The sequence below is a fragment of the Leuciscus leuciscus genome (genome assembly GCF_965113295.1).
Source record: "Leuciscus leuciscus genome assembly, chromosome: 20".
NCBI classification, from domain to species: Eukaryota; Metazoa; Chordata; class Actinopteri; order Cypriniformes; family Leuciscidae; genus Leuciscus; species Leuciscus leuciscus.
The window spans coordinates 8,090,659-8,117,248 of NC_138744.1; the positions used below are offsets into that span (position 1 = coordinate 8,090,659).

Below are 26,590 nucleotides of genomic sequence, written 5' to 3' on the forward strand. Positions count from 1 at the left end.
TTGCAATTTTATCTTAGCTTGTGGTCCTCTGAGAACTGTGAAACTGTGAAAAGCAATTATTGACGACTTGGCATGCAATACTTTCACTCAAGGTGCGCAGCAGAAGAGGCCTTCAGCAAAGATATGTGTGTAGAGACTATAGACAATGCCTTATGGCTAAATAAGGTTGAAACTGGGGTGAAATCAACTTGAAATGGTTGTTGGCTAGATTTGTTTTACTTTCCAAGCTTTTCAAGTTCTGTTCCAAATTAAGGACTGATTGGTGTATTTTTGACTATACAAGCTTGTCTTGACTTTTCAACACGTGTGCACCAAATATGTGCATTGTAATTTATTAAATTACATCATTTTAAATAAAACTTAAAATAATTAGGGACTCTTTGCACTATTCTGGGCAAACAACATGATATACATTTCCTGCTTTTAATATCACAATATACCTATTTTTATCTTTTTATTTGACTTATTTTTTTTGAGGATTTGTGATTTTTATGTCACTTTTTAACAGTGGTATTGTCTTATTTTCTATGGAACAGCTGTGTCTATATTTTCAGTGAAAGATTATAAATTGAACAAGTCATCTTGTCATGTTTACATTTCATTCCAGTATAAGCAGTCTGTCCTTTAAATCAGCACATCAATATTTCTAAACTCAGAGCTGAAATGAATGTTGAAATTGTCTCCAATTTAATCAGCTGTATGTGCTTGGGGCTTTAAAACATTCTTCTTCATTTCACTTTTTGATTTATTCTTGCATCAGTCTGTTGAAGCTGTTTTTGTAAAAGTTTTCCCTGGAATGTCAGACTCTGTCAAAAGACAGACAACATCCCAGACCACGCAACACAAACATAAGTGAAATACATAATCATCGTTGGTAGCAATTAATTCTTGGGTGTGTTATGATATTGTGGAAGCAGAGGGAGAGAGAGAGGAAGATGAATCATTGACCTTGGAGATTAGAGCCATATTATCTCATTTATAATTGTTGATTGATCTGAGAGGCTGTCTGGATTCAGGGACTTTTTTCCCATGGAGATTAAACCATACTGTTTAAAGTTGTGTCAAACAACACACTCGCCAGAGGTCAGAGGGCAACCACATAGTGGTGGCTAATGGTAGCAAATAATGTCAATCATGTCAAATGACCCAGTGGTGAGACTTGTGCCTGCCTTAAACTGGAATGCCAGGAATGAGCTTGCTAGGTGTGCGTTCATGCGGGGGAACCGTTGTCTGCTAATTGTCTTTCTTTCTTTCTTTCTTTCTTTCTTTCTTTCTTTCTTTCTTTCTTTCTTTCTTTCTTTCTTTCTTTCTTTCTTTCTTTCTTTCTTTCTTTCTTCTTTCTAAAACGCCAGTTTTAAAAGTAGAATGTGAATGTAGAATTTTTCTTTGTCATTGTTTTTTTTGTGACTCTGAGGTTTCTTTTTGGCACTTGTGATTATAAGGACAGTGCAAGCAGCATTATATGTTTTAGACACAGCGAAAATAGCCTTTTTTTTTGACTGAATATACAAAATTGTCAGCAAGCTGATTATCTAGATTGCGCAGTGAATGGTTTTATGGTTTTCAATGAATGGGACGCTAATGATCATTTTGGCTTTAATATTATTTTCCCAATAAATAGGCAAAAAGCAATAGGCAAAAGTGAACCTAGTGTCCTCCATGATTCCTGGTTTTTCGTCAACAAAGCACTTGAATGCAACAAGTTTGCAATCACGACATCAGAAGTGGGAAATTTTCGATAGTACGTGAAGAGCAGCATCCATCCTTCCATCCATCCATCCATCCATCCATCCATCCATCCATCCATCCATCCATCCATCCATCCATCCATCCATCCTCCCATCCATCCATCCATCCATTCATCATCCATCCATACATCCATCCATCCATCCATCCATCCATCCATCCATCCATCCATCCATCCATCCATCCATCCATCCATCCATCCATCCATCCATCCATCCATCCATCCGCCCATCCACCCATCCATCTATTCATCATCCATCCATACATCCATTCATCATCCATCCATACATACATCCATCCATCCATCCACACAGTAAAAAATTATATGATCAATAAGTTATGACAACAGATATTTTTACATTGCTTTAACTCATCATCCTAAGTTAAGCAATTAACTTGCTTAACTTGTTTTTTATAAGTTATACAAGATTAAAAAAAAAATGTAAAGTCAGTTTAAAGTAATTTAAGTTGAAATGACTTGAATATCCAAGTTTAATTAAATAAAAAAATGTAAGGCAGCAGCTTTTTTTCGGCCTCAAATTTAGATTTAAATATCTATTTTTTATAATTCTACATAACCATAAATTAGTTAATGGTGATGTGATGAATTGGGATACACTAATTGGCTTATATTTAAAAATTAAAATTAAAATTAAAAGTGATAATGTTTTATAAAAAAAAAAAAGTTGAATTAGACCATAAATAGAATTAAATATGACATGTTAAACAATACCTGTGAATGACCCTGTGAGCTAGATTCAAACTCAAATTGCCACATGATCACCACTGCTAGGCCACAGCTCTGACTTGAGGAGCACCGTCTGTCAGGTAGATCGTCTTGTATTTTTAGTTTTCTCAGCATTATTTGGTGTGGAAGACTCTGAATTTGTAGTTTTCTGGTTACTAAGCAATAACATGACAGATACACACATAAGCACAGAGACATATTCCCAGAGTATCTGCCCTTCTTATAAGTGCATGACTGCAAGAAGAAAAAGTTACCAGGTTTGAGACCGAAAGAGAGAGAGGGAATAATAGTGTATGTATAATGTGTGTGTGTGTGCGTTCTTAAAACTCAAAGCAGCCCCCTTGTCATTGATATGATGTATATCAGTATCACTGTTGGTAAATGGCCATTGGTATTCAGCCCATGAAACTGGAGATCAGGTGTGTGGCACACAGTTAGGATGTTAGTGCCCGTACACACACACACACACACACACACACACACACACACACACACACACACACACACACACACACACACACACACACACACACACACACACACACACACACACACACACACACACACACACACACACACACACACACACACACACACACACACACACACACACACACACACACACACACAGAGCTTTCATCAACGCACTACACTAAACACAGCACCATTGTGCATTTAAGCTTGCGTCATTTGAACTATGTGCTATTTGTTGGACTTAAATTATTATTTATACACTCTAATGAAATAATGAGCAAATTTACAAATAAATGAAATCATGTCCACCATAAATCCACAGCCTCCTGCTTGGCTGCAAAGACTTATGGGGAGGAGGAAGTGTCCCGATCGACAGCCAGAACAACAGTTCATGCATCCAGGTGTGAAATTACAGTTTTATAAGTCAAAGAAATGTCTGTCTATGTGTGTGTGTGTGTTTGCATTAGGGTGTGTGTCCAGATGCAAAGCTCAGTAAAAATTCCTTCACATCCACATAGACAAACGCACATACACATCCTACTATGTTTGATCAGTTTATGGCAGACCTTTGGCACTGAGTTAACTGTGACAGATTAATGTAGGAGAACCTGCCAGCGGCACCCGGATGAGTGTGTGTATGTGTGAGCGTAGAAACATAATGAAACGTGGTATAGTCTCTCTCTTTCCTTACTCTTCCTAACCTGACAAGTCCAATTATAAGACAAATGATTTGGTCTGTATGTGTTTGTTTTTGTTTGCTGGAAATTGGCTCGGACTGAGTTCACTTTATGTTCGTTGTGTATACTTGTGGTGGTCTTCCCGTAAGTGCTTTATTGGTGCTATATGCTGAAGCTGTTTCTTGAATCAGCGGGAGATGGCTTTATTTCGAGCATTAATCAAAAGGGCTGCTCACTAAAACGTCGCCATTAGTTTGTTTGCATAGAGAAAGATTTGTGTCGCTCTCATTTGAGCCTGTAGTCTAGTCTGAATAGACTTTTAAAAGACATATTTTACACTGCATTCATAACTAACGCTGGCTTGTCTAAATAAAGCCACTACATCTTCTTTGTTGGCTGGCCTTGTCCTTCCACTTCTCTAAAAGATCCCCCATTGTTCTAAATGACAGATGGCTACTTTATCACATTAAGCTACAATGACACTCAAAAGCAAGTATTTTTACAACCTGCAAGCATCAGTGACCAAATTTAAAAGATTGCTCAATGCCGCTGTTGACCTGATTATCGGCCAGTGGACGTGTCTTCGCCATGCAGCCGGCCCTTTTAAACTCAGCAAGGTGCCAGCGAGAGAAGTTAATGAGCTTTAAGCTGCAGTGCTATGCTATGCTCGCTCGCTCTCTCTCCCCCTCTAACTTTCATGTTGTAGGTTATTCTGAATTTCCCAGTGCTCAGCGCACCACATGATCAGCCAGCTCAGTGTTTTTACACCTGTTAAATCTACTGAGATGTTTAAAGGCTTTTTTAAGGGCGGCTGTTTTTCAGGGAAAGGGCTTTTTTTGTGAGCGTAAGATGAAATAAGGCAAGGTTTTTCTTGCCTGACTACTTGTGCAGCTCAGAGTTATTTCATAACCTGCAGTTATTTTTTTATTATTTTGTAGATATAAATAACGTTGGGTCAATGAATCTAAACTGTTTTTGCTCTTTCTGTGTGGTTAAAAATCGATTAAAATGATTTCTGCCTTCTCAACTCACTGGCAGTATTGCAAGCTATAAGAAAGCCGTTTTTTTATGGGATTATTAACCATATGAAAATGATCAACTATATAAAATATCTTCATTCTACATTCAATTGCAAGCTTGATTGACTAATAGCAGTAGAGCTTGGTGCTTGCAACCTCAAGGTCATGATACAATGTTTAGTTTCAGTCCATTTATGTCACTTTGGATAAAATCATCTGCAAAATGCATATATGTTAATTGGCATGTTTTTCTAAATGATCACATTTTTTATTGATTGACAGCCCTAATAACTATCATTAAATGTGTTTTGTCCATATGTTGGGGTAAAGGAATGGTCACAGGAAATGAGGCAATTGTCACTGTACAGCCAGTCAAACGGTCTCAAACTCAGTGTGCACGCTTGTAAATGTGTGTGTGCTGTGTTGACCTGAGGGTAGCTGCATGAACCTTGGAGGGGAAGAGGAAAGAGAGAGGGAGCGGTGCAGAAAAAGGGGGGATTTGGCTGAAGTACGTTCTAATCCTGTGCTCAGCCAAGCAATCTCATGATGCAGAGGGCTTAGCCATGGCAGTGAAAGCAATCTAATGGCCAATGAGTAATCAACACTATTGCCTGTCCTGACTAATATAGTGAAACAGGCCAGGAAGGAGGTAAAGAGACGAAACAGTTGCTGGCTGCAGACTGAACACATTTATAGACCAGTGTTCTTATACACAACAGCACACTTATGTGTTTGTTTAGCTTATTGTGAATATTTAAAAAAATGTTTGTACTGTTTTCAAGCAGCAGAGCTGTTTTTTAATGTTGATAATAATAAGAAATGTTTCTTCAGTGTATTAGGTTTCTGAATGATCATATGACACTGAAGATTCAGATAAAAAACAACAAAAAAAACAGTTATTCAATTGTAATAATATTTACAATGTAACTGTTTTTACTTTACTTTTGATCAAATAAATGCTGCCGTGTTGAGCATAAGAGACTGTAACACTTTATTGTGTTTGGATGTTTAATGGGAACTTTCCATAGACATAAGGATTTTTATACTGTACAAACTGTATATTCTATCCCTTACACTAACCCTAAACCTACCCATAACAGAAAAACATTTTTACATTTTTAAAGAAGCATCATTTAGTATGATTTATAAGCTGTTTTCCTCATGGGGACCAAAAAATGTCCCCACAAAGGACAAGGATTTCGGATATTGCCATCTTTGTGGGGACATTTTGTACCCATTATGTAGGGTTTACCAGCACACATTTATGTATATTTATATTAATATTTATTGAATTATTCTCTTTTTATTGTCTTAACTAGGAGTATTTGTGTTGCAAAACTTGCAACTTGTGATATCTTGCAGCATATTGTTATAGTGACGCAGATAGTTCATGATAGTAAGTTTGCGCCTGTGCAGTTAGACAGGCATTCGACCAGCTCTGTGGCAGGACGCAGATCTGGCAAATCAAACGAAGGAAAAAACAAGGAAAAGTACTCATTTGATAGAATTTATGGAAACACATAAAATGGCATTTATTTTGCTGGCAGGGCATTGTGGCAAGGGAGCTGTGAAACCGTGCTTCACCCCCGCTTTAATTTAAGAACCCGTCCCACCCCTGCTCGAATGATGGTTTGATCCACCTGCCAGAGATGGGATTTGGCCAAAAGAAAGGATCGCAGAGAGATGGATTGTCAGTTCACAGAATTAAAAAGCAACAGTGAATACAGTCAGGTGTATCTGAATAGTTTTGAAAAGCTTCAAATAAAAGCCACTATATTTATTTAAAAAAAAAACTGGGCTTAATGTACTTTATGCATTAAAAGACTGCAACCCCATTGAGGGTTTTCTTGGTGGTTGCTTGCTTACTCAAGTCAAACAAGCCCACCCGCAAGTCACTATGGTGTTCTAGTCTATATGCCTTGTTCCTCATTATAAGTCTATTTTATAATATTTTATCATCATACTTGGCTTAGCAAGCACCGCTAATTAAGTTAAAATGACTTAGAAGCCATTATTCAAATATACTCTTACATTAAATTCATTTTACAGTAATTACCGCTTCTGTGAAAGTCTGTGATTGCGACTGACTGGCTGTGGTTTTTGTTACTGAACCTTGAATGACGAATATGGTTTCCTTTTTACAGCACTGCTCAGCAGGAATAATTTATTGAAATACTTTTATTAGCCAATGTCTCATCGTGCAAATGTTTATCCATCTTTTTGAGTCTACTAAATGTTTCACTGTGGTCAGAAGTATTTTTATGCCTCCCCAACACACTGTGGTTTTGAGAGCGCATAATAACAGGAACTTTGTGTGTGTAACAGGTTCTTTTTTGATACAGAGGAAAACGTTTCCAGAATTCGTGAAGAATGACAATTTTGGTCAGTCTTAATAGCAAGGCCATTTTGGGTGCGGGCGGCTTCGATGTTGCGGTGGGCTCCGGTGTGTTATTCTATGCTGTTCATTGACTTTTCCCCAAATTAGTTTTGACGATTTTTGGCCAGAACGCCACTCTCCCAGTTGATCTCTCTCCGCGAACGCCGTGACAGGAGCCATCTCTCAAAGAAAAGAATGGCAGTGAGAGCGGAAGCCGGCTAACCTCTGTCAAAAGCACCATCCATCACTCGGCTGTTTAACCTAGGCCACACTGAAAGAGGGCCCAATTACTCCACCTAATGAATGAAATAAATATGTCCTCACATTAGGGCCCATTATGATCTCTCTCACTCTCTCTTGTTTCCCTCCGTTCGCCCACAGAGGGGAGACTGGAATGGTGCACGGAGACCAAACTTCATAGCTCAAAGAAAGCAGACCAGAAGTGGCCTCATACGGTAAGATGCGAAATGTGGTCCGTCCATCATATTTCCATTTTGTGAAATCCATAGGGTCTAATATTAGAGCAATTTAGCAATGACGAAGACTGTTATTGCATCTATGGCCTAACGGTTCTCTCAAATGCTCCGATACGTTGAGTTGTGGTGTTCATGTAAGAGGTGTGAGTCTGAATCCAATTAGCATTATGTCCCGACATACTTTTTACCTCTCTCTTCTATTGCTCTCAGTCAAAAGAGTGGTAAAAACAGTGAAAACATCTCCACATCAATTCACTTCTCCCTCTATGAAGCCTTAGACATGTCAAAACAACCTATCCCTGATGTTTTAGTGGTGTCGTAAGCCTGTGTGTTCAGATGACCTCTTCGAACCACCTGCAGTCCCATCCTCGTCCCCTCCTGCATTCCAGGTGTTCTGACTTTACAGACATTTTGTGTCCTTTAAAGCACAATAAAGAGTTAGAGTGGGTTGAGTTAAAGTGCTGGGGGTGGGGTTGAGGGGTAACCCTCTGTTTATTAGACAGCAAATAGAGGGCCAGCAGCTTTATGATGTGGAAGGTCATTGTTGGTTAATAAATGGCCACATGAGTGCAGGCAGGTGCTGTGTTAACACCTCCTCTCAACACTCCACCATTCATCAGCCTGGTGTTAATGAAGGTTGGAGCATTAATAGGTGGGTGGCAGAGAAAGCCAGTTAATCAGTGTAAGTCCTGGTCCTGTTTGAAGTACCAGGCTACGGTGGAAGGGGGCCATGGGATGTTGGCCTCTGGGGGAATTCAGGGGTCGAGGTAAGTCTGGCCATTGTGAAAGCTGTGGGAAGCTGAGAGCCATCATGGTTTGGTTTATTTGGTGGTGAGTTAAAATGATACATCTTGTTTACTCACATATTACGTGTACTGACAATTAAACCATTTTAAACGCAAACCCTATGCCAGGACGAAACCATATATTCAAGAATGAGGAGATCAAATGTAAGAGTTTAAGAATCTTTGTTTAAAACCAGTTGACCACCATTCGGAATTTTGGGTTGAAAGTGTCTGCCTTGACGTTTATGGTTATGGCAATGATTCAAGCATATAATTTTACATTTAATTCAAAATGAAATTAGTTCAACAACCATATTTGACTCACTTCAACTAGGTTTTTATCAGTAGGTGCACCAGTTCTCCAGAAAGACTGCATTGTTGTTGTTTTTTTTGTTTTGTTTTTTACAGGGTTTTCATTTGTACTTACAAATTGTACTAATTTTAATTTTAATTTTAATTTTAATTTTAATTTTAATTTTAATTTTAATTTTAATTTTAATTTTAATTTTATTACTGATCCAGCCATTCCAGTTAACAATTTGCTCATGTTCATGTTTTTATGTGCATTGTTTTGAATAGCACTTTTACCATTTTGTTTTCATATTTTATTAACAGGATTAAAGAAAGACAACGGGAAAGGATTTGAAATCAGGAACTGACATTAGTTGGACTGACATGACCACCATTTCTGAATGGAATTTCTTCAAAGAGGAAACATTGGTAGCATTTTGTCTTTTTTTCAGTTTTGTATGGAATGATGACAAAAAATGAATTTGATAAAAAGAAGAAAACGGGATCAAGAACTAACGTGAGAAATGTGTGTTGCTTGTTTAAACACAATTGCTGATTTTCCACAGAAGAAACATTGAAATTCTTCTTAGAAGGAAGAAACCTAGTTATTCCTCTCTGTCGATCTCTTTTTGGCTGTTTGCTTATCTGTCACACTCTTTTGCTCAGTCTCACAGATCCTAGTCCCGGACTAAAATGCATGTTTGAGCTGTCTTAACTGAAAGCAACTTGCACTGACATTTCTTAAAATATGTCAGTGCCATTGTTTTGTCTCAAGACAAATTTATAAAAGCTAGTTAATTTAACTAAGACCTACCCCAGGCTTTATCTAAGCCCTGTCTGTGAAACCAGGCCTTTAATTTCTTTGATGGGAATACTGACTACTTTACATTTATCTCCTTGACAATAAGTTACCTAGCAAGACCTATCTGTGGACTAAATAATGCAATAGATAATCTCAGCTTGTGCAGTCATCTGGTCAGCTTTGGTTCAGAGCCCCTCTGGTCCGTCCTGTGTGTGATCTGCAGGGTAATGCTGCAGATTCCCATAAGCATAATTTGAGTTTTCAAAATGAAGACTTGTATCTCAAACACATCTGACGCTATACACCCGAGGACATGTGCATATACATGTGTGCGCGCGCCTGTGCGTGTGTGTTCAGGGGGTGGCGGGTGGAGTGTTTGGGGGGTTGCTGGAGCTTAGTAAGACAATGCGCTTTGTGAGGAACAATTCAAAAAAAGGCCAGGTCAGGAGAGAAGGTGGGGGGTGGTAGCTGAACTGTTTTCCACGCTCAGTGGAGTTACAAGTGGCCTAGCAGGCTCTTTCTTCTGCCTGAGGAGTTTGATGCATATCACCGAGCTCCTCTTTCGTCCTCAAAGCAAACGCTTCAGCGCTGAACCCGTACCGCTTAAACGAATCAGAACAGCGTGGTGATTGCACACCGGCTTCAAGTACACAAAGCAGCCCTCAGTACCTTAGAAACGCTACTAAACAAGAATCAAAAGTGACGATAACAACTTTATCCTTTGTAATTCTTAAAGAAGTAATTCAGGCCCACATCGCAAGGTTTTGTGGGAGGCTTCTCAAGGGTTTTTGTGTTTTTGATTGACTAGCTGATACAAACCTAAAATGGCCTGCACTTTTGTTCCGAGTATGCAATATTGTGGAGATGTGATTAGCATAATATGGTGTTGTCCAATAAAAACAGGGTTTTCAAGAAGGGGCCTGAAATTTTGAGACATAAATACGTTTTACATAATGGGTTTTTAAGGCTGTCAAAGTTCAGGTTCACTTAAGATATTAATGAGATAATAATTCAAATTCAATTTCTGCTTTTTAAAGAAATAAAATATTTAATTGTAATTATTTTATTGTATTGACTGGACTAGTTTTTAACAGTATAGGAAAATGTAGTTTTGCATATGGTTTTGTGGGAAATATGTTTTTGCTGTATTGTAAAAATATTTTATTTTATATACATTACCTTTCAAAAGTTTGGGATCAGATTGTTTAAAAAAAATTATTAATACTTATTCAACAAGGTTGTATTATATAGATCAAAAATGACTGTATTTATATAGATAATGTTACAAAAGATTTATATTCCAAATAAATGCTGTTCTTCTATACCTTCTATTTAACAAAGAATCCTGAAAAAAATGTTGATACCAATCAAAACACTAAGAAAAGTTTCTTGAGCACCTAATTAGTATATTATAAATATTTTTGAAGGATCATGTGACACTGACATATATATATATATATATATGGGCAGGATGACCCATACAAAAAGATTATCATATTTGGGGGTCCTTGGCATCAAAAAGTTGGACATTGTGGAATCCAGTTGAGAGGTGAGTTAGGCAGGCGGAGAAAGGCTGTACAATGGTTAACTGAAAGGAACCATTCTTTTATTCAGCAATTAACCCCATCTAGGTAAATAATACGGTGTTGTGGAATGGATATACATCGCTCCTACGCACAGCGCTCAGAACCCGAGAGTGCTTCAAAAAGACCCGCGATACAAAATGATGACAAGATGCACCATACACCGCCTTTCATGAAGAATATTACGTAGAGAATAGTGTGTCATTGTACAGTAGAGAGAGTAAGGAGAGGGAGAGAGAGAGAGAAAGGGATTGTGAGGTCTTGAGCTCCTGTGATAGTACAGATAACATGTCTGGATGCACTTATCGGCCCAGAAACCTGATCTTATTATTTTAAATTCTGAGACTCAGGCACTTATAAACGGACATGGAGAGAGAGAAAGAGAAAAAGGGGAGAGAAAAAAGACCTCTAAGTGTGACAGTGATTTTGTGGGGGTTGGAGACGGAGGTGGGGGGACGGGGGTGTTTGGTTGTTCTGGGAGCTTCACTGCATTGTGGTCCGTCTCTCTCTCTCTTTCTCTGTCTCTCTCACTCACTCATATGCTCGAAACGATATGCAGATATGTTCATCCTGCTTTCTCATGACCCAAGCCCCCCTTAGGACACACATAGACACACATCCCAGCTATCAGTCGCTGACTTGGAGGAGCTGTAATTACTGTCGATCAAGCGTTCCTTAGCTTCTTAGTGGAATGGTGGAGAATCTGATATGGCAAATGTGAGAGTCGTCGAGCGAGGGGCTGGTGGCGGAGAGGGGCCCGGGGCCCAATAAAGAGCGGACCTGATCTCCCCACTGCGACAGGCTCATCAGCCTCCAGCTAAACAGCTCTGGGGGTCTTTTTTTCCCACCGGCCGTCCAACTGACCCTTCCACCTACCCCCGGCAAGGGGCAAGATCCTGAGGGTAGAAAGCAGACACACCCCCTTTTAACTTTATAACAATAATACAAATTTAATGTTTTTATAATCAATAATGTAAAGAATGTTTCCTGTTTGTTTGTTCCCTTCAAGGTGTACTGAAGTCTACATCACTTATCCAGTGTCCTCCGAAGCCCTCAACACTAACAGACGGGGAACCTCTCGGGCCTGGCCTGGAGAAGGCATCTCACCTGGGGCAAGGGTCTTCTCAGTCCTTCCCAACACTAGGAAACTGGGCTTTATCTCTTGTTTTCTCTTCACTTTTACTCATTTACTAACAAATGAAGGTTCACTTTTATGCCCCCCATTTGCAGGTCATTACGAAGCACCTTAATTATGCAACTCTGCAACGGTTAAAAATGAATATGCTTGTATATAATTTAAGGGTGTACCAGACTTTCTTGCTCTTAAAGATTATAAATTATATTAAGAGAACTTGATTATTTACACAATGGAAACACAATTAACAGGATGAAAATATTGAGTTAAAGTTCTCTTAAAGAGAATTAGCTTATATAAGGGTGTCAATTTGAAGGTAATTTAATATTTTTTATATTTTTAATCTTTGAATTTGAAATGTTAATATTTGGGTTCAGTAAGTAAAAATAAAAATAAAATAAAAATACTGTTCTTTTAATCTGTCTATTTATCAAAGAATCCTGAAAAATAAGTACCATGATTTCAACAACTATATATATATATATATATATATATATATATATATATATATATATATATATATATATATATTAAGCAGCACAACCCTTTATAAGTGACAACCATCAATAAGAAATGCATATTATAATGATTTAAAATTATTTAAAATTATCACCCCTATGTTCACTTAATTGAGATATTAGGCTTAAAGCAAACTTCCCAGCATTATTTTCATTTTTCAAATGTTAATACATAAAGTACAATATCTAAATTTATATGAAATGTACTGCAGCTGAAATGAAAAATGCTTTCTTTCAAAAATTACTTTTGGGGTATATGTTTGTTTCACAAGTTAAATCCATCTATATTTGCATTTTCACAACAATCATACATAGTTTAAACTGACAAAAGCAGCAGATGAAAAGAAAAGATTGTGTTGTGGACCAATGTCAATGCATGACTGATGTAAACCATTTAATAATAATTAGTTTTTTCTATGAAGACAAATCTTTATACTGTTGAAGTAAACAAGTCACACGAAAATGTCAGGAGAACCGCCATGTAAATTTTCAGCTGCAAGTCTCCGCATATCTGCCTGTCAGCACACTGCAGTCCATAATTGCACATTCTGTTTATTTCCATTTTGTTGTAACACATTCCTTAAAAACAAACATCCACGGAGGGGAAAAAATGTACAAGTACCAATGAATTGTGCAATATTTCTTCTAAATTGCAAAAGCAGCAGGCCAGCACGAGCTTTTGCAAAATTACATTTCTTCAGCGTAAGCCATAAAAATGCCAAAGCGTATAAACATCCTCTGGTGGATTTAAAAGAAATGTTTAAAAGTTCAATAATATTACACTACTATGATCTACACTGTCTGAGGCCAATGTTTGTTATTTAATCTGCGATTAGATCCAGGCGAAATGGCTCGCCTTCATAAATTCTGCACCAGTTCGCCCTTCTGTGAAGATATTATACAAAATACCTCGACTGCAATCTGCTTTAATAATTGGTTACGTTTCCATCTCTGGTTTGTATCAGACCTGGCTCTCCTTGGGTTCTCAATAAAGTGCAGTTTTTCGGCCAGTGATGGCAAGCACATAAAGCACCTGAGCGTTTCGATTGGTGGAGATTTCATGTCCTGTATTATAGTTTATTGTATAAACATGGAAGGCCTTCGAGAGCCAGCCATGGTCAATGGACCCAAGCGATATGCCCAATAGAGTGCCCAACAGACTGTGTCATCCATACCCCCACAATCAAAAACAAACACTCTTGTTGCTTTTCTGCCACAACTGAGATGGTGGGGGGGAGGGGGGAGTGTACGCAGCCGAGCTCGGAGCGCTGAGGTCAAGTGAAATGTGCTCTTATCCCCGGCTCTATTTATTTCTTCTACAATCTGGCTCTTAAAAGACATGAACTGTCTGACCGGGGGAAATAGGGGTTAGACGTTTTCCATTTCTTTTTGTTGCGCTCTGGGATCTGAGATGCTATTACAATTCTGCTTCTGTGAAGACCTTCATTTTGGATTTCTTGTCGGGGCTTGTTTAACGCGTTCCGAAGATGTGTTTGATGTCGACTGTGCTATTAGCGGGACTGAGATCATTGAGGATTGGTTGAGAAAGTGGAGTACTGATAGAGTTTTGAGGGTTTTTCCGGCTCTTAATTGTGTTTTGATACGGTTCATTCCAGGCTATTGTTCACCGATCATCCTCTCATATAATCCAGCTACGTCTAATTAAGGACATGCATGTGTCTGCAAGTCAGATGCTTAAAGCATTTAGTTTGTGGTCTTGTTTTTGAAGGTCATAATTTTCAGACCGCTGAACCGTCAGCAGATCATCCTTGCTTTGAGTAATGAAACGACAGCCAATCAGTCACACCGCACTTTCAACAGGAGTCCCTACTAGTTGCCTTCGTGTTAACACGGCCCCTATTAATCATTAAAGAAACCAATTCACACCACCGCCGTAAGAAGCTCACTCATCCACATCCCATTAGAAACCACAGGCAGAGAAAACCAGCTCTCCTGTCCCACGCTTTAATGAAAGTCCAGTTTCCCTTGCCTAAAGGTAACTTGGCGAGTTGATGGTATCTGCCCGAACAATTACACTGTCACAATCAAAGGAAACAGACTTTAAATAGTCTGTCAAGTCCCATCGGGGGCTAATAACTACTCATTTCTCTCCCAGTGTGTCAGCGGGGCCCTGAATCCTCCCTTTGTTCTCTAGATCACCTGCCACTAAATAGGTAGCTTGTCCTCACACTTCAAGTGCTTAGATGTCAGAGGCGAAACCCCCATGCCCTTAGGGTGAAGAGGGCTCAGGGGTGATATCCACAGTGCCGAACTTAGTGAATCTTCTCGCTCATGTCTCCCGCTTCTCAGGTCGTTAGGTTTTCGGTTTATTTGGGAGCATTGCCTAAAGATGACAAGAATATGCTAACAGACATTAAGTTGCAGTGTTGGGGTGTGAATAACTGAAAAAAAGCTTATTTAACTGTTAAGGTGTGGTCATATTTACAATTGTTCGGCAAATACACTGGATCGAGAATTTCGTGTGAGAACGAAAGATTTCGCAACAGGTTCAAGCTGGTTACTTGAATTTGCCTTGATGACCAACTTTGTTTGAAAGTGAATTCTGCATGAGATGTGGTTGATGCGACACTTCACTATTAACATTAAACAATGGACCTTTTTTGACATTTAGCTTAGCTGTTTTCAAAATAGTGTAGCTTCTCCAGTACCTTTTTAATAGCGGCATAGTGTGACAAAATGCTAAATTGCTGTCACATTCAGCCAGGAAACTTCAAACATGCTCTTATGTTAACTGTATCATTCTTCACTATACACTTTCCACTACTTTTTGATGTTTTCGAGTTGTATTAAGCATAGGCTAAATGTCTTTGTTCAAGTTAATGCTAACATGCTAATTTTGATTTGGTGAGAAGATTACTTTGTGATAATTGTGAAAAAAAATTATACTATGTATTTCAAAACATACTTTCCCCCTTTAACAGCTTCAGTGTAGTGAGCTATTATCTTGCAGTGTAAGAGTAGCTTGACAGTAGTTTAACTTAGCTTGTAGCTTAAAAGTAGCTTTCCAACACCACTCAGTTGTTCCTGTAATGATAACAGCTCTTATTTTCTCTCTGTCAGGACTGTTATTTACGTCTTTCCTTATACTTTGTGTTTCTAAAGAGTCTGAGTAACTGAGTCTGTAAACAGGTGGCACTGCTTGATGCTAATCTGTCTAATTTATAGCCCTATTGTGCATCCTTTCTGGAAGATATAGAGCTCAGTTTAATGCTCACAGTTCACCTTCCCAAAAGGTAAATACCTGTTTCATGTTTTAGATCAATTAACAGGCTAATAGCAACAAGGGGAAGACACAGAAGAAAGGAGGCATCCCAGAGTATCCCCCCTCCCCAAGTTTAATGATTTGCCTGTAGCCTGGACATTTGGCATGCATGGAATGTTTGTCTCCACATCCAGACCCATTGTGTCGGAGGAAGAGAAAACTAGAGGAAAAGATCTACGTGCCTATCTCAGGATGGGTGTTTGTCCATTTCGAAGCTGATCAATGAATGAAAGAAGATTATTGTTTCAAAGCATCCAGAAGTTCCTGCGTGAAGCCAAAGCAGCAGCTGGTTTCACTTTACCTGCTTTATCGAACCCCACCGTAATAGGTACAATTTCTAAAAGTTATTTTTCTTTCAGAAAATGCCTGTTTCTCTTGTGCTCTCTCTCCCATTCTGTCCCTGGGACACCCCATTCATTCATTTTTTATTAAACTTCAGCACTCCCTGTGCTCATTTCCGTTCCCAGGTCCGTTCCTGTGGTTTTAGTGGTGGAGTACAGAGGGATCGGATAGGGCTCTTCTCACAGACTGACATGGCGACTGGAACAGCTAAACCTGGAGTTGGAATCTGCACTGAAGGGGTTTTGGAGGTTGGGTAGAGGCCAAGGGCTTGAACTTTGGGCATAATTCACCTGTTATTCAAAGAAACAATTCACACATTTAATAAAAATACAAAACAGGCTTAGACAGTTGCTCTGTTCCAAAAACCTAGTGAGCTCCCCAAGGAGGGAGTATTTTAAGGCATCATAAATTTGTTCCTGATGCAACCCGTCCCAAAAAGTAGCTAACTTAATTATGCGGTCTCCTAAGTTACCTAAGAAAGCAGCATCATATGCACCATCCACAGAGAGTGTGATCCCAGAGTGCACTGCAATGCACTTTGTGATAAAGTAAATCCAAAATGGTGGATGAGGTGAGAGAAATTAAACTTGATGGGTTTTGAAACAGAGCTGACTTAATTTCTTTAAGTCAGCTCTGTCTGGTGTTTAGGTATTTTAAAATATCAAGCAACGTACACTATTGCTCAAAGGCAAGCTGGAGCTGGTTCTACGGAAGCGTATTGCATTCACTTGAGAAAAAAAAATCTACTCTGTTTTTCTGAATTAATGAGTTAATTATCTCAGAATTACGAGATAATTTTTCATGAAAAAAAAGTTTTTGCTCTGTTTTTCTGAATTAACGAGTTAATTATCTCAGAATTACGAGATCATTTTTCATGAATAAAAAGTTTTTGCTCTGTTTTTCTGAATTAATGACTTAATTATCTCAAAATTATGAGATATTTTTTTCTTTAAATAAAAATATTTGCTGTTTTTCTGAATGAATGACTTAATTATCTCAGAATTATGAGATAATTTTTCATTTAAAAAAATTGCTCTGTTTTTCTGAAAACAGAGCAAAAACTTTTATTCATGAAAAATTATCTCGTAATTCTGAGATAATTAACTCGTTAATTCAGAAAAACAGAATAAAAATAAAAAAATTATGAAAAGTTATCTCATAATTCGGAGATAATTAAGTCATTAATTCAGAAAAACAGAGCAAAAACTTTTTATTCATGAAAAATTATCTCGTAATTCTGAGATAATTATAATTCAGAAAAACAGAATAAAAAATTTTTTTTATGAAAAATTATCTAGTAATTCTGAGATAATTAACTCGTTAATTCAGAAAAACAGACTACATTTTTTTTTCTCAAGTGAATGCAATACGCTTCCGTAGGTTCAGCAAGATTTTTATTATAATTTTTTTTTTTTCAGCAAGGACACATTCATTTGATCAAAAGTGAGAGTAAAGACTTTTATAATGTTTTAAAGCCATTTTTAATTAAATAATACTGAAAAGAAAAATGTATGTTTCCACAAAAATATCAAGAAGCTCAACAAAGAAGCTGTTTTCAACATTGAAACAATAATAAATGTTTCTTGAGCAGCAAATCAGCATATTATAATGATTTCTGAAGGATCATGTGACACTGAAGACTGGAGAAATGGCTTTTGAAAATTCAGTTTTGCCATCACAGGAATAAATTACATAATGTATTAAAATAGAACAAAATTATTTTAAATTGTAATACATTTTCACAATATTACTATTTTTACTGTATTCTCAAATCAAATAAATGCACCTTGGTAAGCATACGATTTTTCTTGTCTTCTTTTTCTTTTCTTTTTACAGCAGCTTTAAGACTTGAATATCATTGAAATTGTATCAAACTAAAACCACACAACACTTTTTGTGCTCGGTGTGAACTCGCAGTGGCTAGGGTGATAAATAAAATATCCACACTGTATTTACAATAATTTTGCTGGTGATTTATGCATCACTGTGGACACTGCAATGATATTAATACCATTTAACTTCCTAAAGACAATGTCACTAGTTCTGTGGTCGATGTTTTAATAGTTTTAATAGTTTCTTTGAATTCAATTTAAGTAACAAAATGCAGTTTCATTAATTCCTGTGAATCAGTTCAATCAGTGAATTGATTCAAATAAAACAGTTTGCATCATCACTCAACTGTTCTCAGACATTCATTTGGCTTTTTACATAGGCTACTAAACTATTTTAATTCTAAAAATCAATATTTACCTTCCAACAACTTTGTCAAAAGTATGAGCATATATGCTCTTACAATCAAAGCAGGTTGCATTGCATTTCTTATTTGTTAATTTCTTATTTTCAAATTATTTGACATCTAGAGGTAACATCATTTAATGCTTTGGCTATAAGCTAATCCTCCTGTTGGCTAATTGGTTTAAATCTCTATTTACTTTTCTGTCACTTTGAGCCTTGATGTGTTATAGTAGGAGTAGGAGTAGTGAGCCCTCAGGACATACAGCGTGAAAGATTATTCATCATGTAACAACAGTAAACTTCCTTCTCGCCAGCAGATGCCAAGCTGTTCTCCTAATGAGATGCATACCAGCACTGAAGCCTGTGAGACAGATTGGGCCTCCTGCTAGTCCGTTCCACCTCGGTCAGAGACCTTCCACTGCCCTGCAGGCAATACAGCCACAGCTTCACTCTCTTCCCATCATGCTCCACTGCTGCTTACCTTGTGCTCCGCCCACCTCTGCATGCTTGACATCCTCACAGGTCTGTTAACCCCATGCAGATTTAGGGGAGAAGTAGAGAACAGAGACCAGTTCTGGAGGAATTTGTTTTTAATAGTATTGTAGATTTTGGGAATCAAGAACTGTTTCTTATCCAAAACTGGTTGTTGATTTTATTAACCCTTAAATGCATGAATGTTTCGCCAATCTTTATTACATATTTGGGTCTTTAGCGGTCCGAATCTATATCGAACATTGATGGATCTCCACCTGTCGTGATAATATACAACTCTCCTCATATTAGAGTAACAATTACAGAATAATAAAATAAAGCATATTTTGTTACCTTTTGAAGCTTGGAAGGGTTCAGTTGGAGTAGGTGTTTTATACCATGATCGCTGTCCTCGTCAGAGCTCATTTCTCCAGAACATTAAGCATCTGGTTCATGTCCGCAATCTCAACCATATTCTCGAAACTATAATTTTCAACATCTTCAATATTTTGATTGCTGACAGCTTCTTCACCAGATCCACCATCAAGTATATTTTTATAATAAAAATCACTAATATTTCAGTACTTGCTGTGCAGTAAATCGCTGAACCATTTCAAGTTATGCTGATGATACTTCCTATTCTTTTGTTTTCTGCCTGCAGTAACCATGAGTGAAACGTCACTTCATCATTGTGTATCAGACATTGCCACCTTGTGGAATAAAGGTGAATTGCACTTATTCAGTCATCAAAGATTAAATTATTGCTATGCAGAAAGAATATATTCACACTTACACACCTCGGGTCGTTAGCTACCTTATACAATTTTTGATAAAACATTTATGGGAAAACAGGCATTCTTTTATAATTGTATTATTTGTTTCTTGTTATATTGTTTATAATGAATTTATTGAGGAATACTACGAAGGCTGATGGATAACTTTAAAAAATAAATGAGGAAGAGGGTGAATGATGTCCTGGGTCACTAGATACACAAGGTATGCGTTTAAGGGTTAACGGTTCTCAAACATCACCATTTCACTTCCAATGCTGACAAAACGCTAAATATTCAGCTATAGTGGAGTCTGATTTGAGACCAGATGACTCCTATAAGCAGATTCTTTTAATTCAGTTGGTCAAAAAGACTCTCATAACTGATTAGTTTTATTAGTTAATAGACGTATTAGTTTGAATCATTCTAATGAGTCATTAAACACTGAATCATTATTTGATCGTGATAAGTGTTTTTCTGGTATTATTTATATGTTATTATTATGCTATTTAGTAATATTTTGAATTAGCTTTTATTTGAACATTTTCAAATTTCTTTAAAATTTTAGTTTTAGTATTTTTTATGTGCTTTTGTCACTTTTATTAGTTTTTTATATTTCTTTTTAGTTTCAATTTATTTTTATTTCACTTTTAATTTGAGTACTTTTTTTTGAGTAACTTATTTAAGCTATACATTTTCTAACTTAAGTTTTTCATCTAAGTTTTATTTCAAATACTAAAAGCTATTTTTAATAGTTTTATTCAACAATAACACTGTTTGTGAGGCTTAAATCAATGTAATATGAACTGATTGTTATGACTTAATTTTATTTTTTATTTTTGTTCCATATATAGACAAATGATTGCTTCCACAAAAGTACTAAAGGTATTGTTATTATAATTATTGAGGAACCAGAGTCGTTTAGTGTACGGTAATCAGAATCTGAACTAGATTTCCATCCCTTGTGAATAGATCTGAATAGTCCTGTCATTCTGAAAAATATCTTGTGCTTCGAATGTACAGCATGAGTTGGAAACATTGCTTCAGTGTTGCACTGGTTCAGATTGTTCAAATTGTTTAATTGATTATGAAATGCCAGCTTTAGCTGTGACCCAGTTTGGTGGTTATGGGTGCATTTACAAATGCCCAGTTTTGTGGGGTATTGATTTCCACAACCTTAGTCACTAGGGAAAAACAGCTGCTGGAAATTCCAGACTGCTTGTAACTTTCTTCAGAACATGACATTTAAAAGAAAACATTCTAGAAAAGACCACATGAGAACAACCGCTAAATTCTGCCTTTGCGCGTGACCTCTCACTGGCTCGAAAAGCGCACTTTCTGACTTTCCACTGGCCTGGTAATGATATGTCAATATCATAAGTCATGTACAATTGTATCGCAAAGGTTGTAGCTGTGGAAATTATAGTTTATACCTATTTATTCCCATTTTGAATTAATCTCTTTGATGTGGGTTGGTCATGATCCACTTTACCGCTATTGCAAAGTTGCAAAGTTCCCTCTCTTTTGTCAAGACTTAAGTCTGTCTGTTGAAGTTAAAGGTCGGATTTCATCCTTCGTTTCATTGGATTTGAAATTACAAATGCACCGAATGGCAACACTCCAAAAACGATCCTTATCCAATCGCACAAACCATACAGTGACTGTCTGTTCCGATGGATTTCGACTTTATTTTCTTTGAAGACTTAACCCAAACACAAGCTTTCATTTATTTTCCTTCCCGAGGAGTGTACACTTTGGGATATTGTCTGGCTTGCTGATTGTTTTGAGAGGACTTTCATTGTGTGAAATCTTTCCCTTGCCTAAAACAACAGAATGTGGGAAAAGGTGGGGGGGGGGGGGGGGGGGGGTTTGCCCACTCTTGCCTTTCTTGATTTCCATCCAAGTTTGCTGCAGTTAATGTGGTTACAGGCAGGGCCTGGCCAGTTTTCTCTCCCACTGAGCTCTATCGAACTGTGCATTCTTTTTTTCCCACTTCAATTTCATATGTCACAGTATCAGGGGGTGGACTCAGAATGAATGATATTTGCAGGTATGAACTATATTTTCTCACCATGGAGCAGCAGTTTATATACGCATCCCACAAGGGTTACGTTCCCTTAAAGATAATTGTTTTCTAAAATCATTTGTTTTAGTAATGCACATGATAACGTTGCACAATTTAGAGTAAATTACATTTCACAAGTTGTCCGTACAATGATTTGATATCGCAGGATTTTAAGTTGACAAGGTGAAATGTAATGATTGCACAGAAGCTTCTACTTTGTAATTGTGCTATGTTTGAATGTTAAAGGGGTCATCATGACATGCTTTTTATCATTATTTTAACATGATCCTTGAGGTTCAATAAAATTTTTTTAAACAAAACAAAACAAATATATAGATATGCAAAAAAAAAAAAAAAAAAGATTATTTTCAATCTTCATTCTGACCCTCTGTCTGAAATGATCTGTTTTTAAAGCAGCACTCAGTAGCTTCGGGACTTCTTCGCTGTATTCTCGCTTTTTGCTCGCAGGTTTCTCTCTAGAGCTCCCCCCACAGCTTCGGAATAGATATTTGACAACACTGTTGTAAAAACTCGTTGTTGATTCTCAGACACCAGAGGCTATAGATCAACGACATCAAAGCAGATGGGACGTCCTTTAAAACGTCTTCTTCATTCGGGTTCGGACAGCGTGAGGGAGCGCAATAATGACAGCATTTTAGCAGATTTCTTTTGGCCGTAAAGCAATTGTTTACATCGCGAGACCTGATATCACGCAAGACTTCCTGACGCAGCGGCCGGCGGCCCGCCAGCTCAAAGTTGCAAGTGCGTATTTTCCGCTCACGGGCACCAGGGGGGTGCGAAACGACCACTATTCAACCCGAAATAAGTAATATAACCATTCCAATGACTGCGAAGCTGTTCAGTTAAGGTAAAAAAAGTTACTTAGTTCACCTTTAAGGGGCGGCTCCTTAAAGGATTGTCAGTAAACAGCCACTGTTATGATTGGCTGACGTCATTACATAGGAAACTGTATCAAGGCCCACTCGGTATTGTGAGCAAGTGTTTTGAAAACATTATCCATATAAAACCGTCGTTTAGACAAAAGCATTATGAAATCATTTACTAACTGCTGCTGTCAGATCCAATATAGTTGGCTGCTTCATCTTTCAACAAAAGTTTCTTTAAAGAGACTCTCCATTACACTGTGCCTTGATAATAAAACAAAATGCTATGAACAAACATATAATCCTCTGACTTGATCCGGAACGCCTTTAAAATAAACCATCCACTTGATTCCGATGCTGGGATCCTTCTGATGTCTGTACAGAGACGCAAACGACCTGTTTAAACTGGATGAGCAAAGCGATCGTTCACTCTTCCATTTGTCCTGTTGTCGACAGACTCAAGTCAATGCCAGTTGGCGTGTGACGTCACAGATCCTGCAATATCCAAATGAGCCATTTTGGGAGCTTGATGAAATAAATTGTTTATAATGAGGAGGACATTTTAAGCTATGAAACTTGCAGGATATTTTAATGGTATAAAGAACTCTTATATGTCAAAAGATCAAGGCAAATTTGATTTCTCATATCATGACCCCTTTAAGAATCACAGAAAATGTCAAGTCCAAATTGTTGGTGCGAAAACAATGAAGATAACTTTGAATTAAAATTCTATTAACCTCACTGGAATAACGTTTGTTCATAACTTCATCAGAAGATAGTTCTGTGAAGATTTCCTGTTAACTGGGATGTCCTGGTCTGATGATTTGAAACTGCCGTGACTTAATCTTCTACCCACACACACAGGACAATGGACGAAATCGAGTGTATGCTGTTTTTGGATGTTTTTGTTTTTGCTGTTTTTTTATTCAGGATACTCCGTCTGGCACGTGCACTGATGACGCAGTGAATAGTGACGATTCTCTCTGACCAATCAGCAGTCTGCCGTGTTTTTACGTCACATTTTAGTATCGCCTCAGCTCTAGAACCTCGCCGGAGGTGGTACGAAAAAAAGTACCTGGAAGCAGGTACAGGTACAACTTTTACACAGTGGAAAACCAAGCAAAGCCGAGTTGAGGCGAGCTGGTACTGCGTAGTGGAAAAGCGCCAATATATGGTCCTTTTTAAATTTGGACACTAGTTCGATAATTATTTTTTTCAAGAACAACTCCCTGACTGACTAATAAGATATTCTCCAAAAATATAAATTATTTGGCATTGGACTTGATCATTTTTAAATAAAAAAAATAAAAAATGTTTGAGAACATATGCTTCCATGTCATTTAATCACATCGGACATGTTGTGAAAAGGCCTTTACACTGTTTTTGAAGTCAGAGGATGTAAGGTTGATCCCTTTGGGGTTTCCTCCCTTCTTCACCCCTCAATTTTGCTCTTGTTCAGTGTACTTTCCAAACATGTTTGCTTTCGTTCACCCCTGCCACAGCACAAGCAATGGATTGTCTGTCAAGGCTGGGAAAAGGTCTGAATCTTCTCACTCCAGACATCGACCCAGGTCAGATCCTAACAGTTCCTCTCCATCCAGAGCAAAAAAAAATTGTTCCAAATGCTGTGGAGGAGTCGGGAATGTGTGTGTCATGTGTTAAATGGCTGAGGCTGCACTCCTGAATTTAAAAATGAATTATCTCTGGGAACGAGAATACATTTCTGCTGGTGGCTCTCTGTCTCACACTAAACCAGTGAAATGATGTTCAACAGATACAATTACAGAAAAAAGAGAAAACACAACTTGTGAAATTGTGCCTGTTCACAGTCTGCCTTAAGCAAGCCCAGCGCTGTTCACAGCCCAGCTCCTGATTAATTGTGCAGCTTTGGATTTGTGAGAGTCCGACTGTTTTTCCAGATGATGTTAGTGTTACTGGGAGAGAGAAAGAGTCAAATGAAACAAGAAAATGAGAAAGACAATGGCTGAGTTTCGAGTAGCAAACTTCATACTACACTTAGCCTACAATGCAGCAGGATGCTACATTACGTGTATAGGCTACATGTAATAATTTGCCTAAATGTTTAGTAGCCTACAGAACCGTTTAGCAGTGGTGGACAGTAACACAGTATTTTTACTTCCTTACTGTAGTATACATTTTCTGTATTTTATCAATATAAGGCTATCTGTAGGCTACTTGTCTTTGTCAATAGTATTTTTATTTTGGGCAACTTTTACTTTTAGCCTACTTCACTACACTCCAAAGCATAATACCATACTTTTTACTGCATTACATTTCCTAAAAAAAAAATCATTCCTCGTTATTTTGATTTAAAGAAATCGTCACCCACTCAGAGACACGATAGCGGTGACCGATTCGTGAACGAGCAGATTCTGTTCAATCGGTTCAATCGGTTCCCAAATCGCAATGAACGATTCATTCGTAAATTGGACTGATCCGATTGGAGCTCGAGTCAACAACTCACTGATTCAAATGATCCGGTCCGAGCGAGTCTCCAATTAACAAGTTCACAAGTGTGACTGAAAATGAGCTTAGAATGGGAGATCTTCGGAGCTTGAGTGCGTGGGCGACGGATGGAGCGAAAAGTAAGTTAGGCCTACTAATGCCGAATTTTAGGATTTATTGTTGTAAATGAAAATCATATTTAGGTCACGACTGTCAATTGTTTGTGAACCAATTCTGCTGTAACAAGGTAAGCTGTTATTGTATGAAATGCTTGAATGTGGACATGTGTTACTGTCTGAACTCTGAAGGGGGTATGGTTTGAGGTAAAACTAAACATAACATTAAAATAACATGGATATATATAGCCTTAAAATGTTAACACATTTTGCCTTATGTGATGTCTGGTTTTATTTGGATATTTATGTCAGCACACATTTAAACACATTTTGTTTTGTTTTTCCTGTGTGTCTATGCATATTGTATACTTTTCCCCCTCTTTGTTGACTCATTATTTGATTGGACTTCCAAAAGTCAAAAATATATTTTTGCACAAAATGAATACAGTGTAAAAAAAAAAAAAAAAAAAAAAAACATTATATAATTAATAAGTTATGACAACATATGTTTTTGCATTGCTTTAACTCATCAAAATAAGTTAAGCAGTTTTAATTTAAGACAGTAATATTGTAAATTTTAAATATTGCAATGTAAAAGAATTGGCTTCTATTTTAATATATTTTAAATGGGAATTTATTTGTGATGGCAAAGCTGAATTTTCAGCACCGTTACTCCAGTCTTCAGTGTTTGTAATAATTTATTAAGTCTGTATTGTCACTTTTGATCCCTTTAATGTGATTGCTGAATAAAAGTAGGCTATTTAAATTTTCTTTTTTTTTATTGCCCCAAACTGAACCCAAACTTTTGAACAGTTTGATTTGAGTACCATTTTATTGTGAATCCTCATATTTGTTGCAATGCTGTTGCTCATTAGTTACTATGTTTTTGATAAATTTGTTAAAAAAATATATGCACAATATAGCTTTTTTTTGTGTGTTGTTCTTGTGTTTACTCTTAATATATTTATTTAAAAAGATTTTGTCCCCATTAAATCAGTTCAATCTAGTTAGCAATAGTGTTGCTAACTACCTTCTCAAAAGAAGGTTGGCAAGCTAGTTCCTATAGCCTCTGCAACACAGTTCAGTTTTCATTTATTTATTCATTTATTTATTTTCGTATGCAGTGTATGAAGCATGCAAATATTCCATTTTGAACATAGCCAGAACAAAGTTATTTCCTGATTAATCCACTCATTGGTTATTACGACGATGAATTCCTCCCTGTAACTGTGCCCTGAACAATTTATGTACAACTAAATCAACGGTCATTAATTCCAGTTTACCGTTTAATTGCATTCAGCTGGAGCGTGTCATGTTTTGATGAAGG

The 26,590-nt window shown here is 37.3% G+C and overlaps 1 long non-coding RNA gene across 1 annotated transcript; it reads left to right on the forward strand.

Moving 5' to 3' along the window:
- The first annotated feature begins 16,067 nt into the window (after window positions 1–16,067).
- LOC309483178 lies at window positions 16,068–18,979 on the forward strand. The gene is made up of 3 exons (XR_014200503.1): window positions 16,068–16,242; window positions 16,382–16,504; window positions 18,809–18,979. It is a non-coding gene; the product is annotated as an uncharacterized lncRNA (long non-coding RNA).
- Window positions 18,980–26,590: the final 7,611 nt, after the last annotated feature.